The sequence below is a fragment of the Sorex araneus genome, chromosome 1, assembly GCF_027595985.1.
Source record: "Sorex araneus isolate mSorAra2 chromosome 1, mSorAra2.pri, whole genome shotgun sequence".
Classification (NCBI taxonomy): domain Eukaryota; kingdom Metazoa; phylum Chordata; class Mammalia; order Eulipotyphla; family Soricidae; genus Sorex; species Sorex araneus.
The window spans coordinates 347,161,311-347,179,025 of NC_073302.1; the positions used below are offsets into that span (position 1 = coordinate 347,161,311).

Below are 17,715 nucleotides of genomic sequence, written 5' to 3' on the forward strand. Positions count from 1 at the left end.
CAGTGCCCATATTACACCACCAATAAAAACAAAAACAAAACAAAAACAAACACAAAAAAAAAGTGTACATCCCACGCCTCACCCCCCAAACTACCCCCCCCGTGCGTGACTGATAATTTCACTTCCTTTTCTCTTTACCTTGATTACATTCCAAATTTCAACACACAACTCACTATTGTTGTTAGAGTTTCAAAACAGACTCAATATTTTTGTTGGAATTTATCCCCCAAGAATACAGCTCTATTAATAAGGAAATATTTGATAATAAGTTTTCCACTAATGAGAATAAAGAGATAAAATGTCTTTTACAATTTCTGTATTCTAGTAATTAAGTCCGCGGAGATTTATGTTGGAAAATGAATCATTTCCCTCCCTGGAACAGCATGTAGCAAAAGCTTAGTTCACAGTCTCCATACATGGTTGCAAGCACTTGCTGGAACCCCAAATCCTATAGCTGTCTCTGGTTCCTGCTCGTTCCACATCCACCGGCTGTGCAGAGGCATGGGCACCCAGGTCGAAACTCGGCCGGAGTCCGGGCTGCGGCCCGGGCTGAGACTGCCCCAGTATCCCGCGGCTGTTTCAAGTTCAAAGCACATTTATTTTTTTTTTTCCGAGTCAAAGGTTCATACCTGCTCAAAGGACCCACAAAATGTCGGACACCACGCCTTCTCCTGGAGGGGAGAGAGACCAAGAAGGAAGGATATTTCCTCCGTTAGCTGGCGTGGGGCAAAAGCTTAGTTCACAGTCTCCATACATGGTTGCAAGCTACTAAGAACATCTTTGGGGTTGGAGCGATAGTCCAGCAGGTTGGGCGTTTGTCTTGCATGTGGCCGACCCAGGTTCGATTCCCAGCATCCCATATGGTCCCCAAGCACTGCCAGGAGTAATTCCTGAGTGTAGAGCCAGGAATAAACCCTGTGCATCACTGGGTATGACCCAAAAGAAAAAAAAAAAGATCTTCGTGACATCCAAGCATACTGGTGCTGCAGGGATTACTCCCCTGTGCGTGCTAAACTCCAGTTCCAAGGCCTGTGGAGTTGTCCACAGAGCATCTCTCCCATCTCTCCACAGAGCATTTGTCACATTTGTCTGAGGAATCTGAGGACGAGAAAGACTTACCCTTCTCCATCGCCCTAAGGGCAGGTGCTCTTATTCTTGGAGTAGGGAGTCTCCCCTCTGTCGCTGCACATGTAACCTCTGCCCCCTGGTGTGTCTCATCTCAGACCCTCACGTAAATAGATCCTGGGTGGTCTCACATTCTGGCCCTTCAGACATGCCTGAACATGTCTGAGTTCCCAGCAGATACCCAGGGTGCCTTGCTCTACAGGCCTCACGCTGTGTAAATATGCCCACCCATATATAGGGTGTTATGTCCACCCATGGACGTGTTTGTATATAGAGATGACATGCCACTTCTTGTTGAGCTAAAACTATAGGAACGTGTTTGTGAGTCTGTGTGCTGGAGTCCCTGCTCTCGCCATGTTCTTGAGACTGGGTTGTGGGAAGGACAGGATTCTGGCACCTTGGTGCACACATGGAGGAGGAGCTTGTCTCTCTGTTCCCGCACTGACTCTAGACTCTCCAGCAGAGAGGGAAGAGAACTTTCCACTAAGGTTCTGGCCCTCTGCCCATCATCTATGAGTGTTTCTTTGTCTTCTTTCTTCGACTTATTTTTCAATCATAGAACATTTTTCAATCATACAGACTTCAAATATTCAGAATTCTTATTTGTGGTAAGATCTTTATGGGTTTTAAAGTGCTTTGGCATATAGCTTTTCGGTGTGGAAGGCATGTCTCTATTGCACCAAAGGATGTTTCATCCCAAGAAACATCTCCATACTGTTGTTCACATACTGTTACCCACACTTGTCCAAGGGCGCACAGAGAATGGGCCCCCGAGGATTCCCATACTAGACTTTATGTGCTCAGTACTTCAGCATGAGGCCATTGGTGATTAGTGGGGAGTGTTTTGGTTTGTTTTCTTTTTGTTTCTGAGTTTCACCTAGTGTTGCTCAGGGACTACTTCGTGCATGGTGATTAGGGGCCACTCCTGGCAGTGCTGGAGGACCATGCCTTTGGGAGACTAAACCCATGCATTCTGCATGCAAGACGTGCACTCCCCAACCCCAATCCATATGGTTTTGCATGAGAATGTTCAGTAGAAGAGTTAATGACTATCGGTCATAGAGAGATTTTTCTACTAGGCAAGTACATTATTAGTTTTGAAATGTCCATTCTCTACAGGGGCAAGTAGCTGTTCAAGAACTAGAATTCTGGAGAGAGAGTGTGCAGGGATTACAGTGCTTGCCCTGCCTGCAGCAGACATGGATTTGATCCCCAACACCCCACATGGTCCCCCAAGCCCCACCAGAAGTGATCCCTGAGCACAAATCCAGGAGTAAGCCCTGAGTGTGACACACATAGCCATTCCTCTCCCTCAACCCCCAAATTTCAGTTTTGGATAAAGAAGCATCACTGTATCACTGTTATCTCATTGCTTATGGATTTGCTCCAGTAACGTCTCCATTGTGAGACTTGTTACTGTTTTTGGCATATCAAATACACCACAGGTAGCCTCCCAGGCTCTGCCATGATAAAGAAGCATGATGAAACAAAATTATAAAGACTCAATGGGCAATCCTTTTGTTTTATTTCTTTATCTTTCTTTCTATTCTTTTTTTTGGGGGGCCACCCCCAGCAGTGCTCAAGACTTACCCCTGGCTTTGCACTCAGAAATTACTCCTGGCAGTGCTCAAAGGACCATACGGAGTGCCAGGGATCAAATGCAGATCAATTTGCATGGAAGGCAAACCTACCCACTGTACCGTCACTCGATATTTCTTTTTCTATTATTTAGGGTTGACCTACAGCTGTTACCGAGTGGATTCCATGGGACATCAAAAGACTGCATGGCCATCCCCCTTCTCAGTCCATTGAATTTCTTGGCGCTCTCTCTGCCCCCACCTCTGGGTAACCTCCATTCTGTGTTCAGAGTCTACGGCTTTGTTTTCATTGGACATTGTCTGTTTTCTAGTTCTGTTTCTTTGTATACTATATGAGAGTGGAGTGATAGCACAGTGGATAGGGCGTTTGTCTTGCATGCAGCCGACCCAGGTTCGACTCCTCCGTCCCTCTTGGAGTGCCTGGCAAGCTACTGAGAGTATCCTGCCCACACGGCAGAGCCTGGCAAGCTACCTTTGGCGTATTCGATATGCCAAAAACAGTAACAACAAGTCTCACAATGGAGACGTTACTGGTGCCCACTCGAGCAAATCGATGAACAACGGGACGACTTTCTGACTTACTTTGCAATGAAAGGATTGCAATGAACCTACGCATATTAAAATCAGTGTTTGGGGGCCAGAGAGATAGTACAGCAGGTAAGGCACTTGCTTTGCTTGTGGCTGACCCAGGTTCTGTCCCTGGCATCCCACATGGTTCCCCAAGTTCCACCAGAAAAGATTTCTGATTGCAGAACCAAGGGTAACCCTGAGCATCACCAGGTGGGCCCAAAACCCAAAGAATATATAAGTTTTAAAAATTAGGTTTTGTGTTTGTGAGATAGGATTGGAATAGATGGACAACATCGTAATTCTATTTTTAAACTTTTGCAAACTCTCCATACTGTTGTCCACAAACACTGGACCAATTCATATTCCTACAATATGGTCTGATGGTAATATTAACTGAATTAAAAACATCTGCTCTGGGGACAGAGTGATAGGACAGTGGATGGGGCATTTGCCTTGCACGTGGCTGACCTAGGTTTGATCCCTAACATCCCCAGTGGTTCCCTGAGCACCGCAAGAAGTGATTCCTGAGTGCAGAGCCAGGAGTAACCCCTGAGCATCACCGGATGTGGCCCCCCAAATGAAACAAAACAAAATAGAGCTATTCCTGTCTTCTAATGAGGTCCTAGAGAAAGAAAAGCAGAAAGCTTCCTAGTTAGATCATAAACTATTGAGTTAGATCATCAATAGATCATGAACCATTCATGATCACTTACAGCAAGAAAACTAACACCCCTCCCCCCCGCCCCTGCCCCCCAGCTAAACACTATAGAGATATTAGGTCAATAGAAAAGGGCAGAGATATATGTGGCACCAACTGTTTATTGCTCTTGGATCTCAAATGGGGTGTAGAGGAGCAGTAGAGTGTCTGTCTAGCATACTTGAGGACTTGGCTTGATCCAAGCACTGGGTGGGTGGGTGGGTGGGGAGTATAAAACCAAGAAGATTCCATAAAAAGAAACGTAGCATAGAGAGACCATAAAGAAAAATGTATTTTGATTTTGGGGTCACACCTAGTGATGCCCTGGGGCTACTCCTGATTCTGTCCTCAGGGGTTCCTTCCTGTTTTGGGGATTGAACCTGGGTCTCCTGCATGCAGAGTGGATTCTCCAGCATTCTTCTGCCCTCTAACCTGAAGAAGACGAAAAGGAAAATACTTTGCAGCAAGAAAATGATTGCTTATAATTTGAATTATGAAAATTAAATCATTGCAGGATGTAATAGAGAGATGTAGAATATGCACCATCCTAATGCTTCCATATTGTTAGTTTTGAGCATTGTTTCCCAAAGGCCTTCTTTTAATCTCATTTTTATTTTGTTATTCTTCTTAAAAGTCATGAGAGTAAGGGCTGGAGCAATAGTACAGTGGGCAAGGCTTTTGCCTTGCATGCGACCAACCAAGGTTTGGTTCCCAGCACTCCATATAGTCCCCTGAGCACTACTTCCAGGAGTAATTCCTGAGTGAAGAGCCAGGAGTAAACTCCAAGCACCACCAGATGCAACCCTCACCCCTGCCTCCCAAATGAGTGACTTAGTATTGACATTTTTAGCTGGCATTCAAACTCCTTCAAAATCAGATATCATTAACCTATTGATGGTTCTTTCACTTTGCCTCTAACAGTACACTCTCTTGCACGCTCTTTCCTTGTTATGGGTTCTTCCTGGTATTTGAACCCAGGGTCTCATTCATGCAAGGCAACTACTCCATCACTGAGTCACATCCCTGACCAGCTGAAATCCACACTTCCTTGGAACATCCTCCTTGTCTCCTTCCGAATGAATGACTGTTTTATAAGATCCAGTTAAAATTTATTACCTCTGGCCTTTCTTTCCCTGGCCCGGCAAGCTACCGAGAGTATCCCGCCCGCGCAGCAGAGCCTGGCAAGCTACCTGTGGTGTATTCAATGTGCCAAAAACAGTAACAAGTCTCACAATGGAGACATTACTGGTGCCCATTTGAGAAACAGGATGACAGTGATACAGTGATACCCTGCATAATGGGATAGTAAGCAGAAAGAGTTCACACCAGTTTCATTGATCACTCTTGGAGGTGCTTGGGAAATCTTATGTGGTAAGACACAAGGCACACGGAAAAGCAAAGCTAGCTGTAGCCCAAAAGCCAAAAACAAACAAACAAATAAATAAGGTATTGCAGTTGGGGCTGGAACAATAGTGCGGCAGGTAGAGTGTTTGCCTTGGGATCAATCCTAGGCATCACATATGGTTCTTTGAGCCCTGCCAGGAATTCTCTATAAGCACAGAGCCAGGAATAAGTCCTGAGTACTGCCAAGTATGTCCCCCATCCCGCCAGAAAAAAAGTAAAGAAATCTTTTATTTAATAAGGAAGTTATCCAACCTTTTTTTGGTTTTGTTGTTTTGCTGGTTTGGGGGCCACTGCTGGAGATGCTCAAGGAACCCTACTGTGATGCCAGGGGTAAAACCTGGGTCAGCCGTGTACAAAGCAAGCCGTGCCCTCTATACTATCTCGCTGACCCACTCATGTCTTTCTATAACCTTAAAATTAAATTTGTTTGGTTGAAAAAATCTGTGAGTTGCTAAAAAGTAATTTTAAAATGTTAGGAAAACACAGCATGTCACTTAATGGAAAACATCCTTATTTCACTTCTCTGAATTCTCCCCTACCTTCTTCGTCCCAAACAAGAATTATGGTAGGGAAGAAAGTGAAAACCGGGTCAATGTAAGTGTGTTAGTCTGGTGCATAATACAATTTTAGAGACAGAAAAATGTTCATTATGTTTGGGGACACAAAAACTTCTGTGCTTGAACAACTTCTTAAAAGCAAGAGCCTTCGGCGGGAGGGAACACCAGTGGACCTTTTGTTTCTCAGCCTCAAGCTGTTTCTTCTGTTATTGTTCGATTCCCACCCAGTGTGCCAGTGGGATTTCTTGTCATTATGACTGGCAAAGATTTATTCTACTTTTGAGAATCACATCTACAATTTTCTGGGGCTGCCCAAACCTTGCTTAGGTGAAGGCTTCCTGGTTTTCAGGACAGCAGTTCAAAGGAGGGCCGGTAACAGGAGGCTGAGAAAACAGCCTGAGTGTCTGACCATGACCGTGGGCCTGCCGAGCCCTGCGGCACAGAGCAGAATTCTGCAAAAGTTGCAGCATAGACAGACCAAAAGGGGCAAAAGAGCCACGGGGAAGCCACAGGCCTTCATTTTTCCTGAGTTGGCAAGGGCGTAGTTTGAGAAGGAAGACACCCCTCTCCTGTCCCCTCCTTCGCCAAACCCTCTGAAGGCCTGGAGATGAAAAGAGGGGACTGAGGAATCAAGACAGTGCCTGAAACGGCGGGTGGGAAGTAACCCCACTCGCTGCGCTGACTTACAAACACATACTGGCTACTGCTCACCGGATGTTGTCTTTTTGAGCTCAACACAATTTTCAGCTACACATTCCAGAACAGAATGTTTGCTTAACTTGGGAAGAATAAACATTGGTCAGAAGCAATCTCTGGGTGGTGGGATTTGGACTGTTGTCACTCCTGTGCTGGCCACACTCTTTACAATGAACATGTGGTACTTTCATCATTTTAAAAAACACTGTTTTTTTTTTAATTACTACATTAAATTAAAAAAACTGTTAAAGTATGCCATGGTTTACACATTCATAGTTGACTTTCAGGTGCACAACGTGCAACACCAATCCCCCCCCACCAGAGTTGCCTTCCTGCCACAAGTGTCCCAGGGTTTCCTCCCATCCCCAGGCATATTTTAAAATGTAGTGGTTGTGTTTGGATCTCATGCCTTCATATCGATGGCGCTCCGGTTTATTTTATTTTTTTAAGGTACTTCTTTAATTATGTATTTATATATTTCTTTATTTTATTTGCTTTTTGGGTCACACTTGGCGATGCACAGGGGTTGCTCCTGGCTCTGCACTCAGGAATTACCCCTGGCGGTGCTCAGGGAACCATATGGGATGCTGGGAATCGAACCCGGGTTGGCTGTGTGCAAGGCAAATGCCCTACCCGCTGTGCTATCGCTCCAGCCCCTGGCTCTCGAGTTTAGATGGACACAAATACCACACCTCTGCACCACTGGTATGCTTGACGCCCCTGCCTCCTGCCCCTTTTTCTTCATGTCCATCTCCTTACTTCACCCTCCTCAATTTATTTCCTTCCCTGTCCTCATTAGGGTAGCTTCCCACGGTGCCTTGCATTCCCTCCTCTTGCTATTCTTCTATATATGACAGATGACTGAGATATTCTGGTATTTTTCCTTCTTCTTCTGATCCACTTCGCTTAACATGAGGTCCTCCCATATCCTTCATGTTGCAGCAAACTGCGTGACTTCTGTGTACCATGCAATTACATAGCATTCCACAGTGCATGCGTACATGCTTTCATTAGCCTCCCCTCTGTGGTTGGGCACAGAGGTTGATCCCATATCCGAGCAATTGTGCTGAGTGCTGCAATGAACATAGTATGCACACATCCCATTTCATGAATGTTTTTCTGTCCTGATACCAAGAAGTGAAATTGCTGAGTTTTATGGCAGTTCTACTCTTACTTTTCCAAGAACCCTCCATATTGTTTTTAGAGAGGTAGAACCAGGCATATTCCCACCAACAATGGATGAGGGATCCTTTTTCACCACATCCCTGCCAACGCAGATTGTCCCTGGTGATTTCGATTATGTGCCATTCTCACTGGTGTGAGATACCTCATTAGGGGTTTTTTGTTTGTTTTTTGATGTTTAGAATGACAAAAATATTTAGGTATTATGTTTGAGATTGGAGAGGGAAGACCCAGCCTGAAAGTGCTAATTTGAAGGACTGAAGGAAGGGGCATGGAACAAAGAGGAAACTTGCAGGAGAGAAGAGGCTTCCAGCCAAAGACCTGCGTTCCCTATGATGTAGGCAGGTAGATTAGGGAAGCGCCCACATCATGGCAATGAGATTTCTGGGAAGTAATAAGGCCACTAGTCCTATATCCGACCCATCTTGTGGATACAGAAAACAAGACCTGATAAGACCTTCCCCAGCAGCAGACCCTGAGGAGCCTGGACCCCTCCCTACAGAAAGGGCCTAAAGGAAATTATTGAGAACCTTTAATTCCTTCCTTTAATCTGAATTAACCCTCAGCTAGCCCAGACTAGAGAAGGTTAGACCCACTCTCAGAGATCAGCAGGAGCAAAGGTCCAGAAAAGGCAGTACAAAGAGGACCGCTCCCAGCTGGACCCCTTTAACAATCCTAGCAGAGGCTGCTACCATGTAGAGGCTGCTTGGAGAAGCCTATAAAGCCACCTGTACAAAGGAATGGTGCACACACGCAGCCCGCGCCCAGGTAGCACCTGAGCACATGTAGCACCCACATCTCCCCTCTCAAAATGTGGAGTTTATATTTCCATATCTAATGCTGGGGTGTGTGTAGGGCTCTTTCCACCTCAGAAGCCCGAGTTCTCTCCCTTGAGTGTTTCTCTCTCTCTCTCTCTCTCTCTCTCTCTCTCTGTCTCTCTCTCTCTCTCTCTCTCTCTCACTTTCCTTTCCTCCCCCTTCCCAAAACCTCCAAATAAAATCTATTTTACTTCACTGCTTGTCTACTCCTGAGATTCTTTTCTGCGAGGTGAGACAAGAACCCAGTAACCATGGGTAAGGTCTCGGACTGACTTTCCTTTCCTGCAAAGAGTAATTTCTCATCCCAACATAAGTTTGTGGCTCCCCGAGAAATAGGGTGGTGGGGATCAACTCCCTTGCCAAGAAGACCAATTGGACATCAGGTATGGCTTGGCAGCCACCTGGTGTGGCTTGCAGGGGCTCATCGGAGACTTTATCAGTCCTAGTGGTGCTGAGGTAGGCAGGTAATAGGGAAAGACCCTGGGCAATGAAAATTTAGTTTTAACAGTCGCTGGGAGGGAGAATCTTAGGACTTGCAGATTCAAGAAAACAAAAGACCCAGACCCGGAGGAAAACATCAGCAGACCCTGAGGATAATGGACCCCTCCCCAGGAAGTTCCCCAAAGAAGACCAAAACCACTCCCAACCTCCCTGGTAACCTTAGCAACAAACTTTTACCTGGAAAGAAACCCCACGTGGGGGCAGGTTGAAGAAACCCTATAAAAGACACCTTGAACAAAGGAAGGGCGCGCATATATTGCCTGAGCCCATCTGCTGCTTGCGCCCACGTGGCTGAGCACATGTGTCGTCCAGGCACATGTGTCGCCCGCATCTCCCCTCTTGAGATGTGTACTTTCATGCTTTCATACTTTTGTGTCTAAAGCTCAGTTATGTGTTGGAGAAGCCCGAGTTCTCTCTTGAACACATTACTCTTACTTCTCTCTCTCTCTCTTATTCCTTCCTCCTATCCTCAAAAGCCTCTAAATAAAATCGGTTTACTTCACTGCTTGTCTACTCCTGAAATTCTTTTCTGCGAGCGAAGACAAGAACCCAGTAACTCTGGGTCCCAGGTGGCGGTTGGGAGAAAGTGACCGTTTTTCTCCTCCTCGCTTCACGTAAGTCACCCGTGGGGCCCAACCGACATCAGTGCCAGCTGGGTCTCAGGGTGGCAGGGCTGATCGGGAAGAAAGTCTCTCTCCTCCCCGCCTCACATAAGCCACCTGTGGGGACTCAACCAACATCACCTGTGTGGCTCACAAACTCTGCTGTCCCCTGATTCCCTCGCTGTCTTGTCAGATGTTACAGGTGAAGTAGGGAGCCAGGGAAGCACCTCAGGAGAAGAGTGCTCCTGTCATAGTCAGGCAGGCAGCTAGGGGAAGGGCCCTCTCAGGAGCTAAGACCTGAGTAGAAAACAGGAGCTCTGACCCCAGTCGGTAAGGAGGTTGGACCCTGCTCCAACAGAAGCTCCAGCAGGGACAAAAGGCTAGGAAAAGAATTTCAGAGAAGACCATTACCACTCCCAACCCTACCCCTTAGGCAAACTCCTCAGCAACAGACTTTGACCTAGGTAGAAGGGGGCAGGTTGGAGAAGCCCTATAAAGGCCACCTTGAGCAAACGAAGGGCGCACGTGTGCTGCCCAAGCCCATGTGCTGCTTGCGCCCATGTGGCCAAGCACATGCGGTGCCCACATCTCCCCTTTTCAGATTATACTTTCATGTCTAATGTTGGGATGTGTGTAGGGGTCTATCCACCCTTGGAGAAGCCCGGGTTCTCTCTTGAGCACGTTACTCTCCACTCTCTCCCACTCTCTCTTCCTCCTCTCTTTCAAAAACATCCAAATAAAATCTGTTTTACTTCATTGTTTGTCTGCTCCTGAAATTCTTTTCTGCGAGGCGAGACAAAAACTCAGTTACCCTGGGTCCCGGGTGGCAGAAGCAGATGAGAAGAAAGTGAGTTTCTCCCTGCTTTAAAGTCACTGGTGGGGCCCACCAACATCACTACCACCTTACTCTGACTGCAAGTACCTGGCATAAGTTAGGACAGTCTCAAGTGCCACTGACACCTATGAGGCATGAACCAGGGACCAGTCCCCTGAGGCCTCATCAAGCTTCCCCTTCAGTTGTCTTGATGGACATGGTGTAAACCTGGCCCCACCACCCAAGTTCGCAGGGAACCCTGGACTCAGCATAGAAAAATGAAAGTCATTCCTAACCTCTGCCCAGGCATTTTTAGGAACATCAGCTTCTTCACAGAAAAGGCAGAAAGAAAACACACCAGGCCTCTCCAGGGGGGCAAAGCCTGGAGCACAGCTCAGACTGAGAAGTCTGAATCTCCAGGACCAGCAGCCGCCCACAGGCCTTTATGAAGTGGGTTTACTTTGTGTGGTGTTTTTCCCAAACCGCTCCCACCTGGGTTAGTCCTTTGCTAGGGTGTTGTCAAGGGGTAAAGACTTGGTCTTGTGATGGTCTTTTCATATTCTTGTCAGGACCATTTGTTTCTCTTTTCTGAAGGGAGAGAAGGAAAGCCACCCAGAGGTTCCTGAGGCAGTGCCTCGTTTCCTCCATGGCTGCAGAGCTCGGAGTTTGCGGTTCAAGGAGATGCGGTCCTCATGCCTTTGGACTACTTCTTGGCTTTATTTTCCTACAAACTTGGGCCTTGGTGCCAGACAGATAGCATAGCAGGTAGGACATTTCCCTTGCCTACATCCAACCTGGGTTTGACCCCTGCACCACATATAGTCCCTTGAGTCCTGCCAGGAGTCATCCCTGAGCACAGAGTTAAGAGTAAATCCCAAGCATGGACAAATATGGCCCTCCAAAACAAAACAGAAAAGAAATGAAAACTTATTACCAAAGCCTCCCCCATCTGCCTGCAACAAGACCACCCCATATCCTGTTGGTGTTTCAGGCCTCATCAGTGAATTGCCCCTTTTCCTCTCCCCTCCACCCAGAGAAATTTACAGTGCTCTTGTGAGCACCCCTAATCCCTGGAGTTTATCTTTAACCTCTCCTTTGTGCTTTACCTCTCATTGTCACATTTCCCCAAGTCAATCTTGGTTACTTATAAGTCAAAACTTCTGGTCATTCTGAACTTTGTATTTGTAGTGAATTATTTGCTTTTCTATTTCCCCTAGAGCCTTTTTATATTTTACTATAGAGCTATGTTATGTGCTTAAACACAGAAAGACTGTTCATACTATGCTCCCAATATTTTGGAGTTGATCAACTTTGAAATATATCTATTGCTGGGCATCCATCATAATTACTTGACTCAGGCTTTGTTTGTGATAGTTCCTAATACCCACAATGGGAGATCCCGCTGTGGGACTGGAATAGATTCAAGGTGAGGGGTGAAGCTACCCCGGCATCGAAATAGGAGTGTCTAGAAATCATAAAAGCATGATCTTAATGCAAGCTATTATGACTTATGAGACAGGACCCCCATGGGGAAGGACTGGCCTGAGCCTTACTTGCCCTCAGAACCCAGAGAACTACATTTTAGAATCTATATCTCTTACTGTGTTTATCCAAATAACTGCAAGTATGAATAAGAAGTAAACACAGTAGCTTAAAGTGTACAACTTAGGGCGGGAGAAAAGCAATATAGATGTCCCTGGGAGACAGAGTGTCTCCTTAAATTAACTCCCCCAAAAGAATTGCCTTGGCCAAAATGCTTTACCTCTGTAAATGATCTATTAAATCCGCATGGAGTCCTATGCCCCAACTCCTTCAGATGTTCTATAAGTATGATAACAGCTCTGCATTAAGTGGGTTCTCAGCCACCGAATGCATGCATCTTGCACCCACATTTTGAACTCACAATATCCCCTTTTTTGTTGTTGTATTTTAAAGCCTGGGCAGTAAATCAAACATCTTATAATATATTATTACTTATACTAAGATTAGTAAGAGAAAACCAGGAAGTTTATTAATTAACTAGAAATAAGTATAACACTTTAATTAATTGATACAAACCTCCTGTACATATACAGGAGACCAAAAGTTTTAAAAACCGGTAACTCACCCAATAACTTCAGTTGCCTATATTTTTGCAGAGGTGAGTATGATTTGAGGGCCACAAGCTACAGGAGCATTCCAGGCTCTGTGCTCAAGAGTGCTCCCCTGGTGCTGCTCACATGTCCATGCGTGGTGCCAGGAATCAAACAAGGATCGAGTCAAGTACCTCAACTCCTGTACTATCTCTTTGGCCCAAAGATACCTTAATTTTTTTTGGGGGGGGTTAAATTTTTATTCATGGGGGCTAGAGACTTAGTACAGTGAATAAGGTGCTTACTTTATCCACTTGTGCATGCCCACTGGGGTTCCATGGCCTGCACCTCATATAGGCCCCAAAACACCACCAGGAGTCATCTCTGAGTTCAGAACCAGGAGCAAACCCCCAAATAAAAAAAAAAAAAACTAAAATTTTCAACCATGGAGCCATAGAGATAGTATAGTGGACAAGGTGCTTGTCTTACATAGATTCCATGCTGGCACTATGTATGGTCCTCCAACTCTCACCAGTTAAGCTCTACATACCACCAGGTGTGCCCCCCCCCAATTTTTTTCTTTTTAGGTCACACCCAGTGATGCTTAGGGGTTACTCCTGGCTCTGCACTCAGGAATTACTCTTGGTGGTGCTCAGGGGACCATATGGGATGCTGGAGATTGAACTCAGGTTGGCCACGCGTGCCAGGCAAATGCCCTACCTGCTGTGCTATGGCTCTGGGGCCCACCAAAGTTTAAAATAATAAAAATAAAAGTTTTCAAGCTTGCCTGGCAATGCTCAAGGGCTATTCCAATGGTGCTCAGGGGACCATGTGGTGCCAGGGGTCAAATCTACTCCTCTTTCATGCAAAGCAGATGCTCTGCAAGGCCAAACAGTTCCGGTATTGTTATTGGTAGGGAGAGGCCATGCCTGAGCATACTCAGAGGGTACTTGTGCATGTATGGCCTCTCAACCCGGGGCTTGTGGATATCACTTGGCAATGCTTGGGGAGTGTCAGGGATCGAACCTCTGCATCTCACATGCAAATCATGAGCTCAGCCCAATGAACCATCTCTCCACCCCCAGATGCCCCTTTGATTTTATTTAATATATTTTTAGATTTTTTATTTTATAAGTTACTTCACAATATTTGATTATATTTAATATTCAAACACCAATCCCACTACTATTACACCTTCCCATCACCAAATTTGGGATGTTTCCATCTCAAGCCCCAATCCCTATCCCAAAACACAAACGAAAGAATATATTTTCTATGGTCTGTTATGAAGAACTGCTGAACATGCTAACAAAAAAGTGTTCATATAGAAAAAAGTGTGGAGATTGTTCTATTTTGGCAGGAGCCATTAAGATCTATAGGATATCACCAATCACATCTATAGGATATCACCAACATGTTGTTAAAGTTTGGGTAATGTGAGCTTTGGTTTATATGTCTGAAAATATGTATATATACATATATATATTTCCCTCTATGATTTGTTGCTTACTGTCTGAACCCCATCAAATATGGTGTGGTAATTATGGATAATGGGTAGGGAGTATCTTATGATGTGTCTTGTGGCCACGCGGTCCAGGAATATGTTCACTCATATGTGAAACTCACCTGCCAGCTTGCCAGGCTGGCAAGCTATCAAGAGAATCCCACCAGCCCAGCAGAGTCTGGCAAGTTACCTGTGGCATATTCGATATGCCCAAACCAGTAACAATAATGGGTCTCATTCCCTTGACCCTGAAAGAGCCCCCAATATGGCAGCACTAAGAAGAACGAGCAAGGAGAGGCTGATAAAATCTCAGGGCCAAACTAGGCAGCCAAAACAAAGAATGACTAAAATGATTGTTTGTACATTCAATGCATGTACGCTGGCTTAGGAAGCATCCATCAAGGACCTGATGGTGCAAGCGCAGAAGATCAAATATGACATCATTGGTCTGACCAAGACGAAAAGGCATCAGACACATCATGCCATTTTTGACGCTGGAGAAGAACTGTTCCTCAGAACATGTGATAATAGAGGCATCAGTGGGTCAGTGTCCTCATCAACACAAACTTGGCCATGAGCATTGATTCATTTGAATGCCTAACAACCCAAATCGGACACTTACACTTGAATAGATGTGGCTCACTGCCAACAGTTTCTATCTTTGTCATCTGTGCACCAACATCCAACTTCAACAAAGAAGAAATTGAGAAGTTCTACATGGAGCTGGAGAAGTTCTATAGAGAAGACCACACCTTCTACAAGATCATTGTCGGTAATTTTAATGCCAAGATAGGGCCAAGTAGATCGCCTGAAGAACTTCACATCAGGACCCATGGTCTAGAATGGAATGAACAGGGTTAGAGACAGTCTGAGTTCATTATGTCGACCAAGATCATCCATGGTAACTCACAATTTCAGAAGGCTGAATCTAAACATTGGACATGGGAGTCTCCGGTTGGACAGTTCCACAAAGAAATTGACCACATCATATTCAATCGATGGTTTTGCCTGACCGATGTTGCTGTTGTCCCAAAATTCCAAACGGGATCAGGGGGCTGGAGCGATAGCACAGTGGGTAGGGCGTTGCCTTGCACGCGGCCAACCAGGGTTCGATTCCCAGCATCCCATATGGTCTCCTGAGCACCACCAGAGTAATTCCTGAGTATAAAACCAGGAGTAACCCCTGTGCATCGCCAGGTGTGACCCAAAAAGCAAAACAAACAAACAAAAAAACCCCAAAAAAACAAGATCGGATCACCGTCTCCTTCATGTGAAATTCTACTTCACAGAGTGGGGAGAAAGGGCTGTAAAGTTTAAGAAGAGAACTCCCAGGGGGGACGGAAAGGGAAAAAAAAAGAAGAGAACTCCCAGAACGAAGAACGATCACCAACTGGGAGCTCTTTGGCACTATTGTGGCAGTATGGGAAGATATCTCCAGGATTCTCCTCAAGCTGTATTACGAATTCACCACCAGGATCTCACCGTTCTACAAAGAAGTGATCATCGACATAAAGAGAGGGGTTCAGCAGGTCATTCTCTTTTCACCGAAACTCTTCAGTGCCACCCTCAAAAATGTCATGTGACGACTGGAAGGGGAAGGAATGGGAGTGAAGATGGTCGGCAACTACACCACCTCTGCTTCACTGATGACATCATTCTAATAACACCAAACATCAGCCAACCAGCATGAATGCTGACCAACTTCAACTACAAATGTGGAAATGTTGGTCTGCAGCTGAATCTCACAAAGACAATGTTCGTGAGAAACGGACTAGTTCCTGGTGTTCTATTTGCTCTCAATGGAACAAACATCTCCGAATTCAGCAGTTATATGTACCTAGGTCAAGATCTCAACATGACAATGACCTGGCACCTGAGCTGCGCAGGAGGAAGAGAGCAGCGTGGAACACCTTCAAGAGTGTTGAAGAAGTGGTCAAGAGGATGAAGAACCTCTAACTCCAGGCACATCTTTTTTATTTCACTGTTCTTCCTGAACTAACATACGCCTCAGAGACCTGGGCCCTACGAAAACAGGATGAGAACAATATTTGGGTCACCCAAAGAGAAATCAAAAGAGCTATGCTTGGAGTTATCACGCCTCACTCAACTGAGAGAAGGAATCTAGAGTTCAGACCTCTGTCAACAATCAAAGATTGAGAACGCTGTCTCGTTTGCCAAGGTGTTGAAAATCAGATGGGCCGGACACGTAATGCGATTTTGAGATGACTGCTGGACTAGAGCCATTACAGACTGGATACCATGGGACGTCAAAAGAACACCTGGTCACCCACTTACGAGATGGTCAGACTTCTTCGTTAAGACCCTGAACGAACGGTTTGGTTCTCTTCGTGTTCCTGGAGCAAGCAGATGCCATTAGGCTACACTAGCACGCAACAGGGACAAATGGAGACATTACTGGTGCCCGCTGGAGCAAATCAATGAATAACAGGATGATAAGTTATTACAAGTGATATGTGAAGCTCGGCCCAAGCATGTGGAAAGTGGCCTGGAGTGTGGCAGCGGTTGAGTTGTGGAGGTTGGCTGCCGGGGCTGGGTCCGTTGTGGCAGGGAGGGCTGTCACCCGCCCCTTTCTGGGGCACCCTGAGTGAAAACAGCCTGGCACTGAGTCCAGTCCAGATGCCCTTTTTAAATAGAAAGGAAAGTCAGTTTGGGAAACTCTCAGGAAAGGTCCAGTAATCTAAAGTCGGCTTCTGCCAGTTCTCCTTCCCCTGCAAAGGATCAGGGATCAGATGTTTCCACGTAAATATCTCAGGGAAGATGAAATCTCCCAGCCCTAGGAAGTCACTCCCATGATTAACCTTTTGACAAAGACATATTTATGATTATACATTTAAAATTAACTTTTAAATTAAATTAATTTATTCACATCTATTTGTTCAATTTTTTTCTTTTGCTGCCTAGAATCAAACACAGGGTCTCACACATGCAAGACCCATGCCGCCTCAGCCATGCCCCAGGTGCCCTATTCATTTTAATTTAATTTAATCTTATTTAATAATTTAATAAGTTTCTTGCCCGCACTCCTGGCTGTCTTACCCAGGGCACCTCGGAGTGGATGGGCTCCAGCTTCCCTCCCTGCCCCGAGGAGAGCTCCCGACAGACGAAGACCACGAGAACCTAGCCACAACTATGCTCAAGGCCCCTCTCCACACCTTCGGACAGGCCTCATGCATGAAGGTACCGGCTAAGGAACCCAGGTGTGTGTTATCCCATCAACGGCCAACATCCACAGACTTAAAAGCAAGCTCTCAGAAGCAATATCTTATGACCTACTTTTCCTTCTGGGAGAAACTCACAAGCTACTGAGAGTTTCCTGCCCACATGGGACAGCCTCGCAAGCTTCCCATGGTGTATCTATATGCCAAAGCCAGTCACCAGCTGAATCTCATTCCCCTGACCCTGAAGCCTTTAGAGGCTTCTAAAATCTCAGGGATAGGATGAATGTAGAGGTTACTGAGACCACTCGAGCCACTCGACGATCAACGGGATTTCGTGATATTGTTTTTAATTTAATCTTTGTACCTTACACATATAAATTCTTTCATATACCTAAT

The 17,715-nt window shown here is 45.7% G+C and overlaps 1 pseudogene; it reads right to left on the minus strand.

Annotated features, from left to right (window-relative positions):
• Nucleotides 1-17,715, minus strand: part of LOC129400653 (craniofacial development protein 2-like) — a 115,979-nt pseudogene that overhangs the window by 70,678 nt on the left and 27,586 nt on the right.